Source organism: Protopterus annectens, chromosome 6.part0, assembly GCF_019279795.1.
Source record: "Protopterus annectens isolate FY-2018-M chromosome 6.part0, PAN1.0, whole genome shotgun sequence".
Lineage (NCBI taxonomy): Eukaryota > Metazoa > Chordata > Ceratodontiformes > Protopteridae > Protopterus > Protopterus annectens.
Window position 1 is genome coordinate 1,698,482,829 of NC_056737.1, and position 12,121 is coordinate 1,698,494,949.

Here is a 12,121-nt window from a genome sequence, read left to right on the forward strand (position 1 = left end):
AAAATCTCTTTCTCAAAATCGCTCCTCATTTTTGTGACTAAGCTGGCTTCTACACTGTGTCCTCAAAATTTTGTACTAATTTTAAGTCCATATTGCATTTAAATTCTATTAGGTAATCTCAACAACAGTACCTCATATCATTGAGTCCCAACCTACTTTGATTCATCTTTAGGCAGCCTGTCAGAACCCAGTTTTAAAAGGCAGTGCAACAAATGCTTTATGTTTACTCATAATCCACTTCTAACACACACTATTCCAAATGTGAGAGAGGCACTTGTTTATGTAAACTGGAGGTTAGCCTCTCCATCACACAAATAGTAAAGTACAGTGCTGGAGTACAATTGCCATAAAGTACAGTTTTGTACCTACCATAAATGTAGATGTCCGATAGGTATGCATCTGCAGTCATAACATATGGGTTGTCCTGCCTCAGGCAGCCCTTCGGTCGGCCGGATTCCAAAGTCTGGGTCTGGCCTCGGCTGATGTAGCACTTTCCCCGACGTCAGAGCGTCTGGGGTATAGAAGCATCAGCCGACGCCATTTTCCTCAGTTTTTCTTGCCCCAGGTGCCAGGTGCCCTCTAGGAAGGCTAAATTTGGATAAATGCAATAAAGTTCCAAACATTTGCAAAATTATATATATATATATATATATATATATATATATATATATATATGTGTGTGTATATACAAACAAATACACCATAATAGATTCCCCCAGCTAGCTAAAAGAGGGGTAAGCACCCTAGGAATACCACAGAGGGGTAGGAGGGAGGGTAAACCTGACTGCAGATGCATACCTATCGGACATCTACATTTATGGTAGGTACAAAACTGTACTATGTCCTTCAAGGATGCATCTGCAGTCATAACATATGGGTAGAATACCATAGCCAATCTGGGGGAGGAGGTACTAAGAAAAGGATGGTGTAGTTAAGATCCCTTGCAGGACTGCAGTAGCAAAACCTGCTCTGGATCTTGAGTATAAAGGTAGATTGTAATGTTTGGCAAATGTATGCACGGAGCTCCAAGTAGCAGCTTCTAAACCAATGCATCATAGCCACATTTTAAGAAATGATTACTAACCTGCTGTGAGTTGTGTACCAAATCCTGAAGGGATTTACGGTCAAGGGGTTCAGGAGAAGAAAGTTTATTATTCAGTTCATCTAACAAATACTCTTGGTACTGTATCATATGAAATTGACAATTTAATGCCCTGACGGAAAGAGTTGCAGAAGTGTATACCTTCTTTCCCCATCTCTCTAAAGCTCTAGACTCTCTTTCAGAAGGTAGAGGATTTTTGGCAGTGGTGGCCGCAACCCCTTTAGGGCCCTGAGAAATAGTTTCTGGGTCTGCAGAATGGGCTTTATACAAATGGAAATGTGAATCCGGGACCCTGTAGTATCTGTCAGGTTTGGCAGGGGCCGGAAGGAGAGTATCAGGGGCTGTACTGACATCATTGTACACATCATCAATTACATTCAAAACAGGAGGTATAGCTAAGGGCCTATGTTGAGGCAAATGTAAAAAGATCCTTAATCTTTTTCTGGAATCAGAGAATTCCTGACCTTGCCATTGAAAATGCTCTCTCATGGAGTGTAGAGTCTCACCAAAAGAAAACTCTTCAGGAGGGGAGGCCGAAGGGATAGATTCTTCAGCATCAGAATCCTCATAGGGCGAATAAGCCCCCTCCTGGTGGTCTGACAACTCAGATCCATCCGTGGACTCATCAGAAGAGTGTGGGTCAGTGGGGTCAGTCCTGGGCCTTTTGTCAGGTGGAGGGTGAGAGGCCCTGTCTGGGTGAGGTTGTGAACCTCTAATCGAAGAAATAAGGTCCTCTGCAAGGCTGAGGATCTGAGAACTAGAGGAAGGCCTCTGGGAGGTAGTCTTGGGAGGCAAAGCTTTAGAAAGTTTAGCAGCCTTAGCCCTAGAAAAGGCCTTAATGGACATGGAAGCAGGGGGCCTTGCTGCCCCACGTGCAGGCGTAGAAATGTCCAAAGGTATGGTGTTGGACATTTCCTGGACACTGGTTTCGGTAGGTAGCTCGGTAGCCGACTCAGCCAGGGCCTCCCGGGCCGCGGTGGTCGGTTGAATGGTTTCGGAAGAAGGAATCTCCGAGGACTCTGTGTCGGTCCTTGTCCTTCCGTTTTTTCACCAAATGCGAAGTTGGAGTCTCCGACGGCATTTTATATGCAAAAGTGGCCCCAAAAAATTTCTCTGCAAACTCCGACCGACGTCTAAGAGTTCGTCGGTTGAAGGAAGCACAGGCTGAACAGGCCGATACGTTGTGGTCTGGGCCTAAGCAAGGAAGGCAGTAGGAATGGAAGTCCTTATGAGGTATTTGTTTCCCACAAGTTAAACAATTATTCACTTTGCCTGACATCGGCTGAGGCAAGAAAGAGTCCCCAATGGGGTACTTAGCTTTTTCGAAGTCTTCGGTAGCTGAATTCACTGATCTGACCGACCGGCACTTGTGAACAGCTTCTGCTTCGGGCACCGCAAGGCAAGAAATACTGAGGAAAATGGCGTCGGCTGATGCTTTTATACCCCAGACGCTCTGACGTCGGGGAAAGTGCGACATCAGCCGAGGCCAGACCCAGACTTTGGAATCCGGCCGACCGAAGGGCTGCCTGAGGCAGGACAACCCATATGTTATGACTGCAGATGCATCCTTGAAAGACATCTGTAGACATTCAAATAAGTCATAGCTGCAGTATCCATTACAATATGGGACATATATAAATGATACCATACATCTGTCCAGTCTACAAGGCTTCAGGCTCCCTCCATGTGCACAACAAATCTGCTGCATCTAGCATAAGAGACCAGATAGTACATTAGAGAAAAATACATCTAAAGTCAGAGATTGCTTGTCATAAAAAGGGAAGATGAAGCCTAAAGCTCTCAGTATGATATTGTCAGAAAAGCAAAAATATGAGTACTATCATCCAAACCAAAGGAAGAAAAATGAAAGGGGGCGGTGCTAGCATTATAACAGTGACCTATTTAAACATCTACTGCTATGGAAAGAATACACAAACGTGCCACATTGTTCATTAGATCACTGCTGCTGTAGTCATTGCAATATGGGATGACTGCCAAAGCGAAGGAAGAGAGTATATGGAGAAGGACTGCAACCCAGAAGCAACAAAGCCTGCTCTAGCTCCGGAAATAGAATGCATCTTTTAGTTTTCGGTGAAGATGTGAGCATAAAATCAATTATCTGCTTCTAGAACAGACATGAAATCCACCCCTTTCCAAAAAGCATCAGATGTGGCCACTACTCTAATAAGAAAAGATCTGACAGTCTGAGGAAAACTGGCTGCACTCTATTCTTACCATCATAGGACATAAAGATGAGCTGATTTTCAAATAAAAAGTTATGTTCTTACCATAACGTTCCATCTGTGTTGGTGACTGTTGGTTTTCGGTTCTGTCCTCAGAACCGACTCGGCCATTGTATCAGGTTTGCACCAGCCAAAAAACTCTCAAGATAAGGCTAACCAAACCATAGTGCCTCTCTTCCCTTCCCTTCAGATCGAGTTTTGCCTGTAGAAATAAAAAAAGTGGAAGCTTTGTCTGAGCAACTGCCCTACTACAAAACCAGGACTAGTTCTGAATCACCATAAGTCTTTGGAGGGGGGGTTGGAGGGTGGGATGTCAGGAATGAATGAAGATTGACAACACAGATGGAACATTATGGTTAAAACGTAACTTCTTTATCTGATGTTGTCAATCTTCACTCATTCTTGACTGTTGGGACACAGTCTCTAGCTACTTTATGTCCCGGGAGGCCCTATGGAAGGATATTCCAGGGCACCATAGAGCTAAAGGATGTTCTTCCCCTGGAGACTACATCCAATTTGTAAAGAGTGATAAAGGTATGAGGAGTGGCTGAAGTGGCTGCTGCGCAAATGTCACCCATGGAGGCTTTAGAATGAAAGGAGACTGAAATGGAAACTGATCTGGTAGAATGAGCCTTGACTTTTGTAGATAGGTTTAGCTTATTTTGGTTTAGCTTATTTCGGTCAAACAAAAGTGATGCAATCTCTAAGCCATTTTGATAAGGACACTTTGGAAAATGGTTTACCTAGTCGAGTACCTGAAAAATATAGGAACAATTGGTCAGATTTCCTAAACAATTTCATTCTATCCAGGTCTGTGTACATCCAACAAATGTAAGCAATATTCTCCTCTGTTTGAGAAGTTTGGGTAGAAAACTGGTAGGTCTATGGATTGATTAATATTTGAGTCAGACACAACTTTGGGTAGAAAAGGAGGGATTAGTTCCAAGTGATTCTCTCTCTGTGAAAAATGATATATGGACGTTTCACACACAAGGCCTGCAATTCTGATATTCTCCTGGCTGACATGATAGCTACCAGGAATAGGGACTTCCACAATAAAAATTTGATATCACAAGTGGCTGTTGGGTCAAAGGGTTGACTGGTCAAACTTTGCAAGACAAACATTAAATTCCAAGGTTCAATGGGTTCTTTGAAAGGTGATTTCAAATGCATAATGCCTTTTAGGAAGCTTTTGCAAAGGCGATGAGAGATTAAGGAAGTCATCAAAGCCATTATGGAAATTTGAGATAGCAGCTAAATGAACTCTAATGGTAGAAGCTAAGGCTCCTGATTGGAACAAAGTTGATAGATACTCTAACACTTTATTAATCGAGGCTGAAAAAGAGTCAATTCCTTCTCCTTAAGACCAAAGTGCAAATCTGTTCCATTTACTGAGATAAAGTTTCCTGGTGGATGGTTTATGAGACTCCAGAAGTATCTATTGTACTGGGGAAGAAAGATTATTCTGCCTGGCAATCACTGGAAGTGAAGGTACCAAGCCATCAGCTTAGATTCTGTAGGCTGGGATGGACCGGTCCCTGCGGATGAGACAACAGGTCTGGGGTTGGGTCAAGAGTCCACGGACGGTGAACTAGATGAGGCCAGAGAAAGGGGAAACAGACTTGGCGGGGGCAAGGAGGATCACTTTGCTGCTCAACCTTTGGGCTTTCTTCAAAAACTGGAGAATTAGAAGGAAGGGAGGAAGTGTAGAGTAGTCCTGGGGGTCAATCGTGTAGGAGAGTATCTCTTGGGAACTCCCCCTGAGGGGGTGACAGGTCAAAGTAGCTGCTGCATTTGCCGTTTATGGGAGATGCAAACAGGTCGCAGCAAGGCTGACCCTATCAATGAAAAATCTTCATTGCTACGTTGGGATTGAGAGACCACTCATGAGGCAGGAGGGTGCATGTGCTCAGAATTTGTGTTGCTATCAGAAAGCAGTTGGATGCGATTGCCCATTGCCACTCTCTTAGGGCTTCCCGACAAAGATTAGGATCTGGTTCCTCCCAGTTTGTTTATGTACAAAACCAGTGACATGTTGTCTGATTGGATAGCAATTGTCCCTGAAGGGAGGGCAGATTGAAATGCGTGCAAAGCTAAGAGCACCGCCCTCAGTTCTAGGACATTGACATGCAAATGGGCTTCTAAGGGGGACCAAGTGCCTCGGACCTTCTTCCCTAAAAATGTCTCCCCCACCCCACCCCATCAGGGATGCATCCGTGGTCACTATGGCCTTGGGCTGAGAGCAGGAAAAGGGGCGACTCTAATACCTCTTCTGATTTCATCCACCAACTTAGTTTCTGCTTGCATTGGTTGGTTGTGCAGATTGGATATGTTAACAGAGACCACTGTGGTGCCAGGGGCAACTGAAGCAGCCTCATGTGATACCTTGCCAGGGGAACTATAGTGATTGTCGCGGCCATGGACCCTAGGAGTTGTAAGGCTAAATGAGCTGGGACTTTGTCTTGAGAAAGTATCACTTGAAGCAGAGACCTCAGTCTTTGCAGCCTGTGAAGAGGTAGAGCAGCTACACAAGATTTTGTGTTGAATGTTGCTCTGATGAATTCTATATCCTGCATGGGTGACAACTTTGACTTTTCCCTGTTTACTGAAATGCCTAAGTACTCTACAAGGTCTAGAATGGAGTCCAAGGCATGAAGCAGTAGATGCCTGGTGGGGGCAGTGAGGAGCCTGTCGTCTAGTTACGGAAACGTGTGGAATCCTTTTAGCCTTAAGTGAGCTGCTACCACTGCCATGCAATTGGTGAACACCCTGGGGTTTTGGTGAGGCCAAAGGGCAGTGTTCGAAATTGGTAGTGACTGGCTCACAGCTGGAAGTTGAAGTATCTTCTGCAGTGCTTGGCCATTTTTATGTGGTAATACGCATCTTGAAGATCTACAGAGCACATCCAATAGATAGACTGTGCCATGACCATCCGGAATTTCGTCTAACGAACAAACTTGTTCAAGACACTGAGGTCTAGAATTGGCCACACGTCCCCTGTCTTTTTTACCACTAAAAAGAATCTTGAGTAAAACCGGATCCTGTCTGGTCTGATCTGGTGGGACTGTTTGGATGACTCTTTTTGAAGTAGCTTTTGAATTTCTCATGCTACTGTATCCCTCTGACTGGGTGGAACATCAGGGATTCGCCTTTGTGGTCTTGGATAAAGGTCGAAGGGGATATGGTAACCTCTGGAAATTATCGACTGCACCCAGGAACTGGATGTTACTGAATGCCAGGCTAAGTGGTGCAGACAGAATCTACCCCTGACTGCCTCTAGAGGTAAGCAAGCGGGCCACTGCTCAGGGGCATGGATAGGGTTGTCCAGAGAAGGAATCTATGGAACCCTGATTACACAGGCCTCCTCTGCCATGAGAAGGGTGTCTTCCTGAAGAGTTCCCCCCCTCTGCCCCAGGGGGAAAACTTGCCATGTGTGTCCCAAAAAGGTCCTTGGGACTTTCTGAACCACATCTTTCCACTCTTCTGATTCCTGGAATAAGGTCATTGAGGAGTAGAGAAACACTCACCCACCGCAGGAAGGATCTTTCCATCAGTCTCACACCTGGCCAATGTATCTCTGACTTCAGGGCCAAACAAAGAGGTAGGATCATCCGGAGCATTGACAAAGGAAGACTTGAAAGGGTCCCCGAAATCACATAAGCGCATCCAGGTATGACGCCTAATGGCAATTCCTGAACTCACTACCCTGGCCGTCCCTTCGGCTGTGTGTGCAGTAAGCCGCATGGACGAGTTTGATATGGATTCTATGGTGGCAAGCTGGGAGGCAAACTTATCACGTACCTCGTCAAACACTGCTCCTGCCAAGGTCCCTGAAAGCTCAGTAATCAGGTCCCCTTGAAGAGAGGAGAAATGTGCCAAGAAATTCAATAACTGTATGACAAAGATAATTGAACCATAGACCCACTTCCCAAATCTGTTCATTGTCTGAGACTGTTTGTTTGCAGGATGGACAGCAGAACTCTCCTCAGTGAGTTCCTTCTTTGTGGCAGCCGCCACCACCATAGCATCTACCACTAGTCATTTGGACCACTGGGACTGATCTTCTGGTGTAGTGAGAATTTTGTCTGGTCTCCGGGGAATTGGCTCTATAGTGTCAGAGCCCTTCCAAGCACGCTGCACAATGAGTTTGACCAATTCATCGGTAGGTGGGGTCACCCAGGAAGTAGAAGGTTGGGCACAAAAAGCCTGCAAGAAGACCGATTCCTCACAGGAAGGGTTGTTGGGTTTCCAATCACCCCTCTATTTCAAGATTTCCAGGATGTCTCTGAAGGAGACATCTTCAGGGGGTGACTGTGGGGATCCTTCCCCTTCATTGTAGTCTGTATCCTCAGTGAGAGATTCTTCTGGAGAATATAAGTGCTTCCTCTTGCATGACCTTTTATGGGATGGCTCCTCAGGTGGAAGCTCTGAGGAGGACTCTGAAGAGAGGTCCCCTGCAGCAGGGTGTCTTGCTGCTCTTGTGCCCACTGCCTAGATGTAGCAGATTGTGACAACTGCGAGCCAGGGGATACATAGATGTGACACTTTGACAGAGATGGTGCCAACTGAGAGCCTGCTCAAGCAAGAGCTCTCTCCATAATCTGAAAGGCAGGCCCACCCAAAGTGTGATGGGAGCCCAGAACTGAGAAAGACAACCATGGAACTGGGCTCATACCCCACTCCGATGAGCACACCTCCAGAGTAGGAGACGCAAGAGGACTCAGAACTGTCAAAGCACCTGGAACCATAGACTGCGCCGTGGAAAAAACACTGGTGCCAAACAAGGGATCCCAGTGCCGGCAGCCAAGTCATGGTCCCAAAGGTGGGTCAGCTCCGACTGAGCTGAGGACCACAGAGTTGGCTCCGTAACCAAGATGAGGTCCACCATCGGCACCGAAGTAGCTGGCACCGAAGTAGCTGGCACCGGGAGTGGCATTGAATTCGAGGGCTCCAAAACTTGCACAGAGGTTGAAGGAGGAAGATAAGTTGAAGTCCTTGGAAAGTAGACCTCTGCTCTGGATGGGAAGGAGGTCCTAGAGGGGGCTGGATGACCTCTGGCTGCCAAGAGCTGATCCACTAACCTAACTACATCAAGATCCGAAAGGCTCCTGGTGGAAAAAATAGACATCCCCAAGGGTGATTTTTGGATGTTCAGTGAAAGGGCTCAACTGTTGACCATAGAAAAAGTCAATAGATAGGGAATACCTAGAACTGGGTAAGGCTTTGACCTTCGGCACTGCGTTCGGCTGACCAATTGTTTGAGTTGGAGGGGAAGAAACCGGTATGATTTGAGAAATTATTGATGGTGCCGAGACTGTCATGGGTACCGATGAAGGGGGTCAGTAATGAGGAAATTTTGGCCGGTTCCATAATAGTAGTCATTGGCACCGGCACAGAGATGGTTGTAGGTGTTGATTTTGAAAGTTTAAGCTTTGGTTCCATACAAGAAACCTGGTCTTTAGAGAATTTTGAATCAAGGGATTTAGGAGACACCGAAACAGAGTGGCTACTCTTTTTAGCTTCCTTTTTAGGAGACTTTGACATCACCTCAGACAAAGCCTCACTAAAAGGTCATTTTAACAGACCCTACAGAATTAATTTGTTGTGCCTCTCTGCAATGGTCCAAGCATGGAAACATTTGCAGAGTTCACAAGGCAGCTGGATTTCCAAGTGTGGTGCCCTCAAACAATACATTCAAAGATGCCCGTCCAGCTTGGCACTTTTCTACCAATTGATCACACTGCTTAAAGCCAGTTGTACCTTTCTGCTTTTCTGCCATATTGTACTTGAAGAAAAAAGTACGTACAGCTAAAGTACAGTTGTGTACACTTACCATAAATGTAGAAGTTAGAGTGTATTCACTGTTGCAGTCATTCCATTTGGGTAATCTGCTGGCAGGTTGCTCTCAGTTGACCTGATTAACAAAGTCTTGGGTGCTGAGTCGGATGCTGTCTCTTCTTCCATGACGTCAGGTCGTCAGGGATATAAAAACATGCAGCCGATGCCATTGCATCAGTTTTTCATGCCCCAGATGTCAGGTGCCCCCCAAATGGGGAGCCAAATATTTAAGTAATTAAAAACACAAAAATATACCGCCAAACAAAAGCAAATACACCAAAAAAAGGCTTTTAAGCATAGTAAAGGAAAGTAGAGGTATAATAAGAGAAAAAACAGGGGGTTGGAGGGAGGGTAACCAAGACTGCAACAGTGAATATACTCAAGCATCTACATTTATGGTAAGTGTACACAACTGTTCTATGTTCTTCGTGTTTCACTGTTGCAGTCATTACATTTGGGTAGATTCCCAAAGTTATGGTTGGGAGGATGGATTTATACAGCATTAGGACCAGCTATAAGGCCCTGCAGGACAGCATTGGCAAAGCCAGCTCTGGATTTAGAGAAGAAAGGTAAATGGTAATGTTTGGTGAACGTATGAACTGAGCTCCAGGTAGCAGCTTCTAGAATGTCTCTGGTAGGAACACCTTTGAGAAAGGCTGTAGAAGTAAATGCAGCCCTGGTGGAATGAGATCTGATCCCCTGGGGATAGTTTTACCACGGTGCATGTAGCAAAAACAAATACAATGGCTTATCCATTTGGAAATAGGCTGCTTTGAAATAGCCTTTCCCTCTGCCCCTGCAGCAAATGCCACCAGTAGTAGTTCAGATTGTCTTAGAGATTTTGTCCTGTTTAGGTAAAATCTAAGCTGTCTGTGTACATCCAATGAATGCAAAATCCACTCCCCCTTGTCCTGTGGATTGGGAAAGAAAATTGGCAAATGAATGGTCTGATCAAGAGCCACACTGGATACAACTTTAGGCATGAAGGATGGATTGGTCCTGAGAGACACCCTGTCTGCATGAAAAATAATAAGAGGCTCCACTGCCATAAGAGCCTGTAATTCAGAAATCCTTCTAGCTGACGTGACTGCTAAAAGGAAAGCTGTTTTCCAGGAGAGAAATTTTAAGTCTGCAGTAGCTGCTGGCTCAAAAGGAGAGAGTGTGAGTTTTTCCAATACAAAATTGAGGTCCCAGGCAGGGGTTGGAGCTCTCCTGGGTGTTCTTAAGTTTTTTGCCCCTCTGAGATACTGCTTTAGTAGAGGATGAGAGAACAGGGGAGGTTCTGTGTTGTAATGAGCTGAAATGGCTGAGGCATGGATTTTTATGGAAGAAAAGGACAGGCCCTTGTGAAGCATCTCAGTTAAGTATTGCAAAATCTGAGGAATATTGGGCACTGTTGTGCTTATCCCTTGTGATTGATTCCAGGCACAAAATCTTTCCCATTTGTCAGCATAAGATTTTCTAGTACTAGGCCTTCTCGCCTCCAAAATGACATCCATCACAGGTTGGCTGAGTGATGCCAACGGTGAATTTAGGTGATTAGCCACGCTGCAAGATTCAATGTTTGGAGCTGAGGGTGCAGAATTTGGTTGTTCTGCTGAGACAGTAAGTAAGGTGTCTGAGGCAGGTGCCACGGTGGAAGGTGTGACACATTGCGCAGGAGTGGGTACCAGTGTTGGCGAGGCCAGTCTGGAGCAATCAAAAATCATTTTTGGTTTGTCCTGTTTGACTTTTAGTAGAACTTTGGAGAGCAGAGGAGGAGGGGGAAAAGCAAAGACTGATGGAGCATCCACTTTCCAGGTTTTTTTGTGATGAGTCCTTGTGCAGAATTTGTCCAACTGATAGTTCTGGGGTGAGGCAAAGAGATCTATGTCTGGACTCCCCCATTTGCCTATCAACATGTTGAAAATCCATGGTTCTAGTTTCCAGTCGTGTGGGTTCATGAGATTTCTGCTTAGTTCGTCTGCCAGAGTATTCAGCTTTCCTGGCAGGAATTGAGCTTGTAGTTGTATTTGGTAGGTCAAGGCAGTGTTCCACAATGCCATGGCTAGTCAGCAAAGGGAGTAGGAGTGTGTACCCCCCTGCTTGTTTATGTACCACATAACTGTGGTGTTGCCTGTCTTTATCATTAATTGTCCTGGATGAAGGTAGTCCTTGAAGGCTGTCTGTGCATTCTGTACAGCTAGCATCTCTTTTTGATTGATATGAAGGTGCATTTGATTTGTGTTCCATTTGCCCCGAATGCACTTCCCCACCAGATGAGCCCCCCAAACATAGTCTGATGCATCTGTAGTTAGGGTTTGGGCGGCAGGGGATGGAGTGAATGGTAGTCCCTTGTTTTGGTGGCAGGCCTCTGCCCACCATAGGAACTCGAGTTGCAGGCAAGGTATGATAGGAATCATTGTTTCCAGGCTATGACAATGTTGACTCCACAAACTCTAAGTACTACTGAAGTTTCCTCATATGCAGTCTTGCATATGGAATTAGAAGAATGCAGGAAGCCAGGAACCCCAAGGCTTGCAGAATTTGTCTTGCAGATAGCAGGGTTTTTGTGGCCACTTGACTGAAGTAAGTTACCAAATGAACTTGCTTTTCTGGTGTAAGGTTAGCCATCTGGGCAGTTGTATTCAAGCTTGCACTAAGGAATGTAATTTTTTGAGAGGGTACCAGTTGTGATTACTTTTTGTTTATGGTGTACCCTAGACAAGTTAGAACCCTTTTTACAAACGCCAGATGTTTTTGAAAAATGTCCCCATTTTCTGCCTGAATTAGACAATCATCCAGGTATGGATATATCTGAATATTTCTTTGCCTGCAAAATGCAATTACTGGAGCCAGGCACTTTGTGAAGACCCTGGGTGCAGTAGATAAGCCAAAGGGCAGTGCAGAGAAAGTACAGTTTTGTACCTACCATAAATGTAGATGTCTGATAGGTATG